This window comes from Filicampus tigris, chromosome 22 (genome assembly GCF_054856515.1).
Source record: "Filicampus tigris isolate MCC_2025a chromosome 22, RoL_Ftig_1.0, whole genome shotgun sequence".
In the NCBI taxonomy this organism is placed as follows: Eukaryota; Metazoa; Chordata; class Actinopteri; order Syngnathiformes; family Syngnathidae; genus Filicampus; species Filicampus tigris.
This window is the reverse complement of record NC_141238.1, coordinates 3210995-3227629: the sequence shown is the minus strand read 5'-3', so window position 1 is coordinate 3227629 and position 16635 is coordinate 3210995. Positions and strand designations below refer to the sequence as shown.

At 41.7% G+C, this 16635-nt stretch overlaps 1 protein-coding gene and 1 long non-coding RNA gene across 8 annotated transcripts in view; one reads left to right on the top strand and one right to left on the bottom strand.

Annotated features, from left to right (window-relative positions):
• mkln1 (muskelin 1, intracellular mediator containing kelch motifs) overlaps window positions 1-16635 on the bottom strand; it is a 144319-nt gene that overhangs the window by 50620 nt on the left and 77064 nt on the right. The gene's annotated exons all lie outside the window — the stretch shown is intronic.
• LOC147126504 (uncharacterized) lies at window positions 363-13875 on the top strand. 2 transcript variants are annotated; one of them, XR_015084664.1, is made up of 3 exons: window positions 363-3537; window positions 6506-6709; window positions 13535-13875. It is a non-coding gene; the product is annotated as an uncharacterized LOC147126504 (long non-coding RNA). The 2 variants fall into 2 exon arrangements; XR_015084665.1 differs by lacking the exon at window positions 363-3537 and adding an exon at window positions 4161-6394.

Here is a 16635-nt window from a genome sequence, read left to right as displayed (position 1 = left end):
CACCCCCCCCGCGGGACGGCGAGGCTGTTGATAACCAAGGGCGGCCAGCGAAGAGATGCTGTCCATCTCTCAGGGACTTCTTATGTAACCGTGCTCTCTCTCTCTCTCTCTCTCTCTCTCTCTCTCTCTCTCTCTCTCTCTCTCTCTCTCTCTCTCTCCCTCTCTCCCTCTCTCCCTCTCTCCTCTCTCTCTCTCTCTCTCTCTCTCTCTCTCTCTCTCTCTCTCTCTCTCTCTCTCTCTCTCTACAGGCTTTGCTTGAAGACTAGTGTACAGGGCTCAAATTAGCAGGCCGGACTGGAATGACGCACTCACAGGATGAAGGTCTGAATGCTTGTGTGCGTCGACTTTGAATAATGAATGAATCCAGCAATAATTTTGACGAATGCGTATTCAAGCATCAAGAAGGGAGCATTGCATAATGATGACGATTTTGTGTATGTGTTGACTGCGGCTAAAGCTTCATTGTGCGTGCACTTTTCTAACCAAATTGTTTACCTGGCTGTGGAACGAGAAAAATGTGTGTGTGTGGGTGGGTAGCATGATCCTACCTGTTGTAAAAAGGTGTGTGTTTGTGTGCGTGCGGTTGCGTGCATGTGTATTATGGCCACACCTCAGCATGAACTTTGCCTTTTTACTTGGACTTCACTTGGAAGGACAGCATAGTCTGTTTTGCTTTTGTTCTGTTTAAGTGAATGAGATAAAAAATCTCATGGCACGAGTATTTCCGGTGAAAACAATAGTGAGTAAGTGGCGACCCCCCTTAAAGGTTCTAATTGGCTATACAGTAGTTGCCACAAGATGGTGGCAAATTATTAGACAAGGCTATGGCCTGACTAAATGAAGCTCCTACCTTCACTTAAATATAACTCGCTGGCATTACACTGTAACACATTTACTGCATTAAAATGTTGTAAAGCCACACCCACTATTCGGTTTCCTTGGACACAGCGGGGGGTAGCGAACCCAGGTGTACACTTGGCACATCGTACAAATGATTATTAAAAGCCACTAAGACAGTGTCACTTGCTCGTCATTGGTTTAGTGATTGGTTGGTTAGTCGTGTCGTCAGCCCGTCGGCACTCCGATTGTGGTTAATCCAAAGCTGATGCATACAAAACACAGCAGTTGGAATGTATTAATATCGTTTAAAAACATGTATTTCTCCCACTTATGACACATTACGCAACGCATCTTGGAACTGTGGTCAAAAAACCCCCAAAACAAAACAAACCAAACAAAAAAAAAGACACCACAAGGGTCTCAGATGACCGGGGTCTAATATGAAACAATGCGGGAATGAGGTTAAGTTCCACGATGAGCAGATGAACAGTGGGACGTGACATGCGCGCACATATTATAGCGTCATTTGTGATGCATGATGATGAATTTCACAGTGTGCGCGTGCCACTGTGAGCACGTGCGTAAATTCCTTATTAGCAATTCACTTCCTGTTTTTTCACCCACATCTGTCACCCAGTGAGTGGGGGTGAAGCCTCTAAGAAAGGCCGCCTTTAATGGCATTGCATAAGATGATGAGTCAGTGTGTCAACCTTACACATACACACACATGCACGTCTGCACACTCTAAAGTATGCATACAGTCAATCCCTGTTTGTTTATTTATAGGTGACAAACAGCGATAGGAAGAGACCAAATGCATTTTTGGAATAGTTTAAACCCCACTTGAAGGCGTCTTTGCCAAAGAGTTTGACGCCTTTTTTTCTAATCGTTCAAAAAGGCAAAAATAACCAGAAATGGGACAAGAAGTAAACCAGACCTGCAGGTTGAATACACTCTAGCCAGCTGGGGAGGATGCAAGTGAAAGGAAGGAGTTGATTGGCTGACACTAATGAGAAATCAAACCACATACGCAACAGATTTCAAATGTTTACAGTGTACCCCCGCAAACAGTGGACATAGGGTGGGCGGGATCGAGACCAGGCTAGCCCGCGAAGAGCCAAAATCCACGTCTAATTGTCACCCATTCTAAATGCATAATAATAAATGACTGTAATTTCCGCGGCTACACGCGGCTACTTTTTACCACACTTTGAATCCCGCAGTTTTAATCCGACACAATTAATTTATGGAGTTCGACACAAAAAAAAAAAAATCATGCCGCCAATGCCTTTACCGTCTCGTCATGTCCGACCAATGAAATTGCCAAACACATCACAGTGGGTCAGTGAAATTGTCCGAGTTTACGCTCCTACCGAATCTTCATATTAGTCATCAGCATAGTTCAGTGGGGGGCTGGGACAAGGAGCGGTGAGAAATCTTTTACCAAAAACATCCGCACGCACAGAACAAGTGCATCGCATTCCAAACGATTTATTACTGCAAATGATATTTTCTTCAGATCTGTATAAATTGTATGCAAATGGCACTCAGCATGATTTTCAGGGTCATCAACTGTTCGAGAATAACTCAAATGTTTTCGGACAAAGCTCCCAATAATAACAGTATTTCTTTCAGAAATTAAAACTTTGTTTTTGCCAATATGTACTGTTCCAATATTATTATGCACAGCAGTGTTTCAAGACATTTGAATTTGCAGCATTAGGAGGTTGCCAAAATACGAGTATGCGGGGGCCCATTGTATTTGTGGTTCGGCATTCACAAATTTGCGTAAGTCACAGACTTTTTTGAGGAACCGGTCCTCCGTATTTGCTGAAAAAGTCAGTCGAATTGTTCCAAGGCAAATCTTGTAAAGCCACATCCACTTTTACTTGGCAACTAGGGGGGGTAGAGATCTGTGCTGCCCCATAGAGCATCAAATCATTACACACAGCACTTTTGATCGGTCGGTCGGTTGTGTCACTCGCTCATCATTGGTCAGTCTGCATGCCAGCACCAGCAGTTGGTCAGTTGCTCGTTCTTGATCAAACATGTCACTCTTGTTTGTTCACCATAGCAACCAACTGGTGGTCATTGTGGGGTACTGCTCCATTTTTAAAAATGAGTACAAACACATCATGTGTATTTCCGTGCTCTGTAATTTTGGTGGACCAGCCTGGACACTCCCGTTTCGGCGATAAACTCTAAGTGAGTACACTGTCGTCTTTAGTTTCGCGCATTTTTTTCCTTTGTGCATGCGTACTTACCATAAGACATAAAAGTGAATAATATAAAACAACCCACTTGCACTTTGCACATGTATTCTTTCATTGGCTAATCTGGGTCACACACTGTCGACCTTGTTCATCTATTTATGTACGGGGCATCTCCTCATTGCTAGAAAGATGCCATACAGCCTGATCCACTTCCGTGACTAAAAGGAGTTCCGGTATTCGCTATGAAGTCTTTGTACTGCTCTGCCACTGTGAGGTCATGCTGGCGTTCCAAGAATCTCAGCCTTTGTTTGTGAATACATTGGTACCTTGGCTGTGACGAGTGACCCCCGTTTGCTCATTTTCTTACTTTGGAGTGGGGGGGAAATCGGACTTACAAGTGAGCCTCAGACACTAAATGGCGGCAGTGGACTTCACAACAATGGTCACCGTCAGTTCATGAGTTTACCTCGCAGCAAAAGTACAGGTATCTGTGGTGTTTTGTGCTCGCATTTATCTTTTTTCTAATTATTTTTGCTAACTATGTCCATTTAATTAAATCTTGAAATCCGAGAAAAACTTAAGCGAGGTATATATGGAGCCAACTTGGCTCCAAAGTGGTACAAGTGTAATACTCATTCAATATGTACTATAACTGCAATTTTTTTCCCCCCTCTCAATATTGTGATTGCGATATAATATGCAATTATTTATATATTGTTTTAAGTCCTCTTCCCATGCATTTAACAACCACAAGCAATAAATTAATCTGTAGTACAATAAACAATATCAGATGGATTCTTTTATGATCTAATTATTCATGCATTCATTTGAAAGACAGTTTATCCACCTCAGAGTTGCACACTTAAGAGACACTTTGACTTGCAGTCTTTTAGGTTCTCTGCGACAACTTCACCAAATTTGACCGAATAAGTGTGGCATGGACATAAATCAGTAAGTCATAAGACAGACTACCATAATAATGCAAAAAAATCCGTGGCTTCATCAACTTTTCATGTTACATACGTGACCATATGGACTGTACATCTCATAATGCAGCCTTTGCGATTCAAATGGGCAATTTCAATCAATTGTTCCGCCCTACTCCCAAGCATGGCCGCAGAAGGATCACCATCCTCGCAAAGACACCAGTCGGCAACTGGACTTTGCAGGACAGGAAGTAGTTGAACACGGACGGACGGGTGTGACCGTAGTTCACCATCCGTAATTGGCAGACAGCTCTCTATGGCGTTCTCAGGGAGCTTAGATTTGCTTCCACCTGTGACCCACTTCCTACAACTCCACTCTGGAAATACCCCCCGGTGCCCACAAACTAAAGTTGTCCTTAAGTGTGTCAGCTATGAGTATTGGGTGGTCGTTCATTTGGACTGTTACAGTAATGTCTTGTTTAAGTAGGGTGCCCGCATTTCAATACCGCAGCTGGCATGCATTCCGTGCTGCCTTAATGAATCATTTTTGACGGTTAATCCCCACTGCCCTTGACCTCAGACCTCTCCTTAAGGGCGTGGTCAAGGAGAGCAGATGTTTCTGGTGACACTCCAGTAGGATGCAAGCTGTAGAGGGCCTGTGAACTCTGCATCTTTTTTCCCATATTGCCTTTTGTGTGTACAGCAAGGGGAGGGCCACACGGGCGGACAGGCTCTTTGCCTCTGATGTCACCATGGAGACGGATGGGGGCGGGTGCGGGTGCGGGGGGCTCTTTTTATAGAGTTCCCCTCATTCTCTTGCTATTTACCATCCAGTACATTGAAGGCTAAATGCAGTTTTGCTTCATTCGGCCGCAGAGTGTGAGGTAGCCTTCCCGCCTACAGGTTATAGCAGAGCACATATCAAGGGGTTGCAGGTTCAACTCCGCACGTGTAAACCACATCCTATTAGTGGTTTAGCACCTTTTTGCCTAATCATGCTTCTAGCCTCGCTGGGATCCCAGCCAGCTGCCTGAGGAAGTAGAGCAATTGGCATCACGCACATGCATGCGCACACTCATTTGAAACACAGATACGTTACGTGTGGGTCTGGGTGTGCGTGTGGGTCTGGGTGTGCGTGTGTGTGCGTGTGTGTGCGTGTGTGTGTGCGTGCGTGCGTGTGTGATGCTTGATCTAAATCCAATGAGTCATTGCAGAATTTGAGGACAATTTAGGCACTAACATCTTGTAAAAATGAGCATTTGTTTTCCAAATGTTGCGTTATGTTTTCAAGAAAAATAGGCAACAAATCCTCATATAATTGGATTTGTCCGCTCAACCATGAACACTACAGTGGAACCTCGAGTTATGAACGTCTCTTTTTACAAACAGTTTGGGTTATGCACCAAACTTTCCTTGAAAAATGACAGCCGGCCCCAAAGATGGCTCAAAACGGGCAGATTAACTCGCAATATTTATCAGAATGCCTTGTTTCAACTAGTGGGCCTGCATACAATACAATACAATTTGATTTATATAGCGCATTTCATAACAGCTAGAGCTGAGACAAAGCACTTTACAAACAATACAATAAATAGAAGAAATCAAGAAAAGATAGAAAAAATAGAACATGTTCTTGGAAAAAATAGGTTTGGGTTGACGTAACCTTTAACTCACATTCCACAAACGCAATGTTAATCAGAATGCCATGTTTAGACTAGTGAAGGCGAATACAACATATTGCAAATATTTTTTTTTTGGGGGGGTGACTTCCTCTTTAATTCTAGTATTACTCCAATTAAAGTACCAGGTTTGCAGAAAATGCTCCTTGGTTTGAGTAACACACCCCATTCTGGCTGAAAACATGAAAGAAATTCGAGTGGTCAGAGGAATTTACTTCATGATATTATTTCTACTGAGTCATGTGTCGCTCAATATTTTTTGCGCTACCTCGCAAAGGCTAAAATGGTTTTATGAACAGGTTGCGTGTGGGTTGACAGACAACGAGCATTATCACTACTATTTAAAAAAGATACCGCCAATATTCATTTCAAGCCAAACGTTTGAAGTCATGCATACCTACAGTACATATTGCCCGCATGTGGCAGAAAGCGTCAATCATCAGCTTGCCTGTGGGTGTGTGCGCTTCCTCCTCTTTACTCACATTTTTTGGGCTTGCTTCAAGAGAGACACACCCACTTTGTTTTGTAAGACAGGTCACACACACACACACACACACACACACACCCCGCATACACAGAGTCAAAGAGTGTGTAACACAATGTCAGAATCTGAGTCTAGAACTTAAACGCACACTTAGATGATGTCTGATGTGAAAGAAGGCAAGTTTGGGAGTTTGGATTCGCATGAAAATTAAACTAAAGGCGAGGACACTAAACGCACCTTATCACATAGTCGGTGAGTAAAACGGACGTTGGCGCTAACGTTTACGTGTGCGGCTTGTCTCGGGAGACTACACTATTTAATTATACATGTGTACAAGTTTACACCTGATTTTTCCCACCACAGACTCCTATCAGGAAGGTAAAAGGAGCCACCGGGCTCCAAGCCAACCTTCCTGCCGTAGACTGTCCCACGTCACACAGTCACTGAGGCAAGGGTACATAGACGGCGCGGTGTGCGGGACGTGGGAATGTCGGGGATTGAGACGAGTATGGAGTTGAATGTCTTCCGATGACTCCTAGTGGACAGCGATCAGCCCTCCTCACAAAAGTGAGTACAAGCCTCACATTTGAAGAAATATTTGGTTTCAACTTTTCATGGGACAACACTGAAGAAATGGCACTTTGCTACAATGTAAAGTATGTATAGCTTGTACGCAAGTGGAAATGTACTGTCTTGAAACAAAAGTGAGTATCCCCCCGCCCCAAGTAAAAATGTCCAAATTGGGCCCAATGAGCCTGACTTCGTGTTCGTCTTACAAGGTGTGAATGAAGGAGCATATGTGCTAAAGGTGTTAGTGTTACTGCTCTCATACTCCTACTGCTCACTGGTACTGCTGCACTAGGATACCACACCTAGTGAAATGAAAGGAAGGTACTGTATGTTCGCATAAGTCAATCATACCCACACCGGGACTCTTGTTGTGTGTGTTGGGTGTAAGATGATTAGATTGAAACTTTGACCAAAACACTGCTATTGTCCTTTCTCAGACGCTAACAAGAAGGGAATTTCCACTGATATTCCATTCAGCTCCTGGAGGATATCTGATGAACTCCATCAAATCCATTCAAAAATGTGATACCCGATCTTTTATGAGGCGCTAACGCATGCCCGCTATGACATAATCTCCTGTTTGGAAACACCTCTTCTTATCACTTTACATGTATGATAATGATGATGACTTAAAAGTCACCCTCCCAACTGTTGGTGTGGTAGAGGGTTCTATGATGAAATCAGTAAAGAAAGTAACAAATTCAGTCTGAGCTAGTTTGCACCCATGCAGATTTCAGTACTGGCATTCAAAGACGAGTTCAGAACATTCAGAAGTTATAAATCATTTTATGGGGAAGTTTTATCATTCAAACACAGCATATATTTTGTTGCCGTTTTGGGGTTTTGAATGGTATAAAACACAGCGATAGAAAGTCAAAAGGCCATGTCAAATAGGCCCGTAATGATAATACTTTAAAGGAAAACATGCATTCCCAGGCGTCTTAACACTGCAATCAAGTGCCACTTACCAGAGCCACCTATGAGAATTTTTGCAAATGTATTTCACAATGTACACAGTCTCCCCTTTAAGACACATTGGCCAACGTTTCGGGAAAGCCAAAGGCTTTTAATCCACATTTGAAGGCTGCAAAGCCCACAGCTCCCCGACTGAGTCGTGAGATTGACGTTAAACGATATCCAGCAAATGCCAAGAGGCCTTTGGGGCGGTGGCTTTTGACTTTGCACCGCTCCTCTGGCTTTAGTGTGATTTGTAGTGCTTCGATCCCTAAGCTTCGATGACGGGAACAAGCAGATTTCAAACACAGAGCGTCCGGTTACTACAGATTTTTTTTTTTTTTTTTTTTTTAACCGGCTCAGAAATGTTAGCGATTGTCGGATAGTGCAGTTTGACACAGGGATTCAGAGGTTAATGTGCAATACATTTGAACAGAATCATTGTCTAAATAGGTTTTTATTTTCCTATATTTAAGCGCAGTGTTAATGTTCAAACTGCGAGTGGCTCAAGTTTGAGAACCACAGCTGTGGTAAATTGATTGATTTTTAAGAGACAGAAGGAGTCACCTTTGGACAGAGCGATTGGCACAAGTAGCAATTTTCGTCAACAGTAATTCAATTTTTGACTCATTGAATGACTCACTCACATCTGCCCACATGTGTCGCGGCGCACGTATTAGCTTTGACATGCACCTTCCAAAGATATAATGGCATGAACTCTGCTTTCTGTCAATAAAAAGGAACCACATCAACATTTGTATGATTAAAAAAAAAAAAGCGAAATGTTAATTAAAATTGCATTGCCATAAGGATGTGGATATTGTTTGGCTATAGAGTGGTGAAGTAAATACACCTAACTACTGTATAGAATCATCAAAGAGACAGACCTCTGTCCATTCCACAAACCATTACTTGAGGAAACATAGCGTGTTGTGTTTCAATGATGAGATTTAATATTGCAACCGGTAATGGAACGGGGTTCATTAGATTGGAGGCCTCTACAGTGGCACCTCTACTTACGAAATTAATTGATTCTGGAATACATTTCTTAAGTAGAACATTTTGTAAGTAGAGACGTGTTTTCCATGTAAATGCCCTAATCCGTTACAAGCCCCACAATGTTCAGACGTAAATGTTTTATAAAGCTAAGAATGCATCAAAACATGTAACAAATACATGTTACAATTAGATTATGGCACAATAAATGAGAGTTGTGCATAATGTAAAAAACAAAGACTAGAGCAAAGAATAAAAATGATGGTCGTTTACCTTGTAATTACTGTCCTCATCACTTTTTGCCCTCTTTGGTTCGTGTTTTCTCTCAGAAGTGTTTTTTGCCTGGCCTTTTGTTTTGTGACTGAACAACTGATTTAATAATGTGGCGACTGTCGATACATTACGGTCATATTCTTTGCGAGCAGCAGCCCATACTGCGAGGAGCAGCCCATACTTTAACCTTTCGTAGCCTGAAATTTCATTCGTAACAAGAGGCAATATTTCCCCGTTGAGGCGTTTCGCAACTTGAACATTTCGTATGAAGAGACGTTCGTAAGTAGAGGTACCGCTGCATTTTAAACACGGCATGTTATGTTATAACGACAAGCTCTTATGTTGCATCAGTGATTTATTGAGTCATGGCGTCTATTGAAGTGGAGGTTACTATTTGGGGAAATAGGGTATCACCCAGGGTTTAATGGGTGCATGGGTGTAGAATAAAGTGGAGGCTACTACTTGCGAAAGTATTTTTATTTTTCTTACTTGGTGATTAATTGTGGCTTGGTGTCTACTGGGGCTAAGGTCACATTTGAGCAAATACAGTATGCATGTTGTCGTTAAATTGGGTGTATAATAAAAGGTAGGACATTACATGAGGAAATACAATGTTATGTGTTTAAATGACCATATTTTACATTGCAACCACGATGACTCAACGCACACAGACGAGATTATGAGTAGAACAAGGTCGTGAAAATCAACCGCCCACCCCCGTTACTTGCACACAGACTTTTACTTTATTTACAAGCCTGCCAAGAGACCATGACGCAGCTCCTTCTTCACTCTTTACTCGTCTATGCTTCGAAACAAAAATACCCACGGCTATGTGATGCCAAGAGGGCCATGAGGGATGAGTGTGTGGCCAAAGGGGGTTTTGTCAAGTCACAGTCATTCTACATAGGACCGATAAGAGAGATTCCAAGAAGTCCTCTTGACCGTCACTCTCTAGTCATTTGGGGAATTTAAAAAGGAAGTTGGGGATTTTCATGTTTTTTGCCGCCTGTTTGTGTGTGCGTGCGTGAGTATGTGTCATATTTAATTCTGAATGTTTTCTGAGTCACTGTTCTGTGGTCTTCAGAAGTATGTCAGATTGAAAACAAGTAGTGTAATACAAAGTGGTCTCAGGAGTGTTTTAATCGTGTGTGTGTGTGTGTGTGTGTGTGCGTGCGTGCGTGCCTGGTTATTGGCAGAGAAATGACTAAACAGCTCATTTTACTGTAAGTGCCTGACGATTAGCGCGCACACACACACACACACATTTACATGAACTTCCCTATTACTCCCGCTTTGTCCCTTTTTCCAGTTAGGTCCATCATCAACTTGACCCATACATACTCTTCGGGTCAAATTCACACACAGATACGAATGGTCTGGGTGCAATGTTCATCAAACCTGCAGCCGGACACGAGCAAACCATTTTCTTCTTCTGCCATATGAAGAACTATTGCACCAATCACATACTGCATTTAAAGGAAATGAGAGGACCCGCTTCGATTGCCGGCGAGACAAGTCAGCTGTGTTCACGCCCACAACGGCGCCAAACATCCTTTCTTGAATTGCCAACACTGCGCTCGCATGTATGGGTCTGCAAAAATACCAATTACTTAGTCTAGCCCGCCCCTGCATAGATTTAGACTGTGCCTTATTGCACTGGGCACGAGCTCAGAGAATCACACATCGTGTAACATTCACATAGTTTAGCTTCAGATAAGTCACTTTAGCTTAATGATGACAAACAATGGAAAATGCCATTAACGGGCTATCAAATACCATTAGTGTTGTAGTGTTATAACCCATTAAGCAACAGATATTTGAACACAAACAGTGGAGCAACACATGTAGACGGATGATATAATACCAATGGGCATATATTAATTATCCTCTGCAAAGAATGGCCAAATTGCTGTGGGAGTTTTGCGCGCACATCACAAGAACCAACACAATATCCATTGAATTGAGGCAATTTGATCAGGTCATCAACTTACGTTTTTGTGTTTCTTTTAAGTTTTAAGAATTAATTATTCACCTATTAATATCAGGCCATCTTTTAATATAATCTGAAAAGATTTACAGTTGATAATTCCATACACACTATGACCACGGGGAGATATTGTTCCGGGTCAATGTGTGCATGGAAAATGAAGAGTAAGCAAGGGTTAAAATGCTATTAAAATGCGGCAATAAACTTGCCTCATAACACAGATTCAACCAACAGCGCCTTACTTCAAATAAATGACAGGTACTGGTTTGGCTTCTGGAGTCCTCCAATTTGTTTGAGGAAAATAGTCAATTGGGGGAGTGGGAGGGGAGTCAATTGTCTCAAATAAACTCACCTCGCCATGCCTTTTTGGCTGAAAGCTGCTTGAGTAAAATATTTAAATGCCTTACTTCAAATAGATGTCATGGTATGGCTTCTCGAACAGCGGCCATTATGAGAGAAAGTAATTGTCGTGTTACTATTAAAATGATCATTGACCGCTTATTGTGAATAATCCTACGAGGGAAAAAGGTGACATGTATCATGTACAAATCTGCGCGCAGAGTTTTTCAATCAGCTTGAGTCTTCTCATATGGTGCTTTTGTGCCCGCTCTGCATTGTTTCCTCTCGGAGCCGCGGGGTTCGTTGCAAACTGAACGAGATGCTATCACAAATGGTCATTGGAGACACATGCGGAAAAGCGGCGGCGAGCGTGGACACGTGTACTGCGAAATGTGATCACATCTCTGCGGGTGCGTGTTTGAGATCAGGTTTGAACAGGGTCTCAGTGTGTGAGCCGCCCTGCCCTGTTGGGAGCATCACATTTGAGGGCCTTTTCGTGAGCAACGGAGGGATAATCCAGCACGAGCAGCGGCGACTCCACATTTGCTGCTGGCATTGCTGTTTTCGTCTCATGTGTTGTTTATGGCTAATACGGGGCCAACTGTGAACAACTAAATGTGCCCAACAATTCACATCATTCAATTAACACACATTTGGTCAAATGGTGTCTCAATGCCACCAATGGTCATGACCAAAGGGCAGCTGGGAGGCATCTATTTAAGGTGAGGCATTTATTTGTTCAAGTTGTTGAATCTATTGGTGAGGATGTCATTAGGAAATAAAGGCATGTTGTGTTTTAATGGAAATGAAAGATGCATTAATACATGCGGCATCGATTGGAGTGGTGGCCATTATTTGAGGAAATACTGTACGTTGTGTTTTAGTGATTGAATGATTTTTTTGTTGCATTATGTATGAACACACTGGCATATGTTATAATCTCTCAATTTGTTCAATACGTGTGAGGCACAAATGCAGGCCAGTTTCACTTCCCTAGCCGAGATCGATCCGTTGTGCTCCTGTCGTCGGCAACCCCATGAATTAGCCGAGGCTCGCGTATGACCTGATGGTGAACCGCGCCGCCTGGGACCCCCCCGGCTTTGCGCCGCCAATGCAGCATTAGCGCCAACGCCATTTGCTTTGAGGTACAGCAGTGCACTGCATCTGACATTAATCCACACATTAAAGGGGATAAGTCCCCATGTAGAATAGGTCCCAGGTAGAAACAGATGTCATAGAACAGGTCAATTCAGCTGTCTGTTTGGGGTGAGGCATTTATTTGGCGATTAAGCAAAGCACTATTGTCTATCAAAGCTGTTTGAATGTTCCCATCAAGGTTGTGCTTTTTTTAAAAAAGTGCATGTTTTCTGCATTTTCTCTGTTGATCATGTTACAATTGAATAAGGTAAAAACATTTTTTGTGATCCTTCATTTGTCAGTTTCTGAATTTCCATACTCATAAGACACAATATTCTGTGAGCCTTGCAAGATGAGTCAAAATGCTTTAAATTGGTTGTCACTCAAGAGGCTCTCATTTGAAAATGTCTGGCAATGAAAGAGTTATACACTGACTTGCAACTATTATTTTTGTCCACTTGAAGTCAACTTCCACATGTCGTACTGCTGTATCTGTGACTTTGAGTGCATATGGCATTAAAATGGCCGGGCCTGATGAGTGACGTGGACGTCAGCAAATGCGAGTGTACGGTTGGCTGAATGATAACTGGCAAATGAACTAACCCCTTAGTCAGTCCGCATGTTGAGTGACTGGGCAAGGCGACGTTCACCTTCTTGGAATCAACAAATACATTGTACGCCTCCTTCGGGAAGTAGATACTAAGTGATCCAGTAAATACAGCAGGCGCGTTACTATTAAATGGAGTGCAGTCAACATGATGGTTCAGGGACGTTTATTTTACAATGGCCTCGAGAGGTCTTGTGGTTAAACCACTTCCCATTGTTTTCAGGTTAACCGGGAAGTAGTGCGAATCATTTTTGAGAATCACTTTGCCTCAATGACCAAACATATTTGTCCAGTTTGGATCATATCCCAATTTTTTGCATATACTGTACAAGTACGTTCACGAAATACGTTACTTTGACCAATATATTGTGTTTTAATAAAGCTTGATTAAAAATATATATAGTGAATTGGTCAGACGTTTTTCCCGACTGCACTATGATGCTGTTAAATAGGCAACCAGTTCCTCTCCACCCATGCAGTCAGTGCTAATTATGAATGAAACGATCATTGTTTTTGCATCTCTTTACAGACAGACGCGGCGCGGATCAATATGGAGGATGACATGCTCATCGAGCGTGGGAGTCGCAGCCTGACACGAGCATCTTTGTGCCTCGACGTGTGACTTCCTGGGAAGAGAATGGAACAGGAAGCCAGTGGAAGCCCGCGCACGCCACACCTCCACAGAGAGGTCTTTCTTTCCAAAATGGTTTGTATGTATGAGTGTGTGTGGTTATGATGTTTTGCTTAAAAAAAGCTTCTTTTAGGGTTTGACCCTTTTCTTAATCTTTTTTTGATGAGAAAATTGGTTTTGTAACTGCCCACCGAATAACATTGAAAAGGGGATTCAAATATTAAAATATATATATACTATATAGTGGGTGGTGAAAAGCAACTAGTCCCTAGATATTGCTTATAGATATTTTTGTACCTCTTATGTCATCACGCAAACATTTTTTTCAAGAGACAACACTAATTGGAATTTCTAATAGTCTAATTTCTTTATTTCTGAGATGTACGACTGTAGGCAGGAGCTAAAATAGCAGTTTACATAATTATCTTCCTTCATTTTCACATGGAATAAAGAACATGTATTATTTGTTTCAATAAATGTGCAATAGCGATGTGAATTGTATCACCAATTTTGATGGGAACCTTTCACCGGCTGGACTGTAAATAGATTCACCAGAGCACTGCAAGGATAGCCATTTTTGAAGGGTTTTGGTGACACCTAACGGCAGCTCTTTGCATTGCTACTGCACATGCTTCATCAAATGGCAATATTAATACAACCATTTAGCTGTACAATCACTGTACTCAAATGAAAGAAAATTACTTAAAAACCAGATGACTCACACCTTTTACAATCATGAAAGGAGCAACAACAATAAAATATAATGCTATGATCATTTTTATTACCAAGTATGTTAAGCATAAAATATTAATGCATTTGTTATTTGACTTGTTTGAATTATTGTATCACAAACTGTACATTATTCATTTAAAACTGGCTTGCTTTTTTCAGTACATGAATTATTTGTCGGCATTATTGGTTTTATTGTTTTTATTTTTTCTGGCTGCTGTTGTGCAAGAGCAAGTGCATTAATTAGTATGTTATTATTGCTAGTATAAAGTTATTAATGTTAAGCTATTAATGAAACATTTACAGCAGCACAAGTGCAAGATCCGCCTCAAAAAAAAAAAAAGATTTGTATGGATTTCAATGAATTTTCTTTATTTAAAGCAATATTTCAAAGGTACACTAAATGTAAAGTACAAATGACCTTTAGCTTTTAGGGTTTGGGGGTGTACCATCATGCTTGCATGTTAATGCAAACGTGCACACACGGGACTTCCCACATGGCCATGCGATTGTATGTGGTTTTACTCGCAGGGCCTACTGCATTACAAAACAAGCGGAGTATGGCTACACAATGCACTAGACTTCATCGCTGGTGTTGGGCTGAAACCTATCAGCAAATTTGGTCATTTTCACTCTTTTTTTTTAATTTTATTTTTTTTACAAACTGATACTACTCTGTTCTAGTCAGTCAGTCCCCACATGGGTCTGTTATTTTTACGTGGCTTGCGCCATGTCATACAGTGCACAGTATGTTACGCCTAATGTTCTTCATGTTGCGCTGCTGCCATGGCGACAGCAATTTTTCAATACTGTCGTTGAAACAGAAAATCACCGTCACCTGGGAGCAGGACTATACAGACACGAAAGAGAGTTTTACAACTGACTCAATCAGCTGCACTGATAATAATCCGTTTTTGAACAGGATAAATAACGTGCCTATGAGTGTTGTTTCACTGTGTTCAAATAGCCGTTGCCTAAACCTAAAGGGTTATTGACTCAGCGACATCGCTGCCATTTGTTAGACAACATATCGCGATTTGCGTTGTTTGTTAGCATTAAACTAAGCAAGCTTTATTAAGGCAAAGCTATGTTTGTTTTGAACACACATGTAATTATCTTCACTTTGTTTAACTTTGCAAACATCAACTGGGAGTGCCAATAATTGTCCGCTATCTGCAACCCTACATACTAAAAGTTCATTTTTTCATGGCAAGGTTGACGCGGCAAGAACCACAAAACGTTTGCCCCCAGAAGCTGGTTTCATGTGGTGGTTTAGGTGTCTGTTCCCTCCATCTAGCACCATTTGAAATCAGTGTTCTTGGGGTCAACAGCACAGCTCCCTGCCGCAAGGTGACGTTCGGGTCCAGGGTCAAATGCTTTGCCGTGTTCCTCTTTCTCCACTACCAGATAACTGATTTCCTTTGGTGCATAGATTCCTTCAGAGTCCTTCTAGCACCATTTGAAATCGGTTATAAAACCGTGGATCAATACATCTGTGCCTGGAACTCAAGCTGGGACGTCAACATAAGAAAGTTTAAACATAAGAAATGGAATTGAATGTAAAATGGCTTATTTTGTGTTCAATGTGCAGTTAGTTAGAAACACTCTGATATTATTGCCATTGTTATTGCTATTATTACTGTCAACACTAATTAAAGAAGCCACATATGGGTCAAATGTTTTGTATGTACTACTTGTCTTGAACACTGTGTGACGCTGTCACTAAGAGCATATAAGAAAAGAGAAAGAAAGAGTGTACAGGTGTTGACTGGGAAGGGCATACTGGTTTTTGACCGACGGAATTTATGTTCATAGATGCAATATGTTTTATGGAGATTTTAATTCTTGGAAAGTGACAAATAAACTACGTATTTTAGCAAATGACTTATGGACTCTCTTTTGACGGACGGGCACAATCAGATATCGAGCAAACAAGCCGCTAGCGCGTCAGACCAACCCAAACCGGCAAGACTTCACTAGCCCAGTACAAGACTGGCTATTATACTCATATTACTAAGGCATATGTTTTCATTATTATTATCATCTCATAATTGCTAGATCATTTCGATAACAATCTTATTAAGAGTTCATATCTTCTTGCACCCCACCCACTGAGTGTTTTACCGAGCAACAATTAACATAATTTTCACTGATTGGTGTTGTTTCTACTAGAGATAGACCAATATGCTTTTTGCAGGGCCGATACCGATTATTAGTAGTCGATAGCCGATATTTGGAGCTGAGATTCATTTTCAGTGTAAAGGAAAATA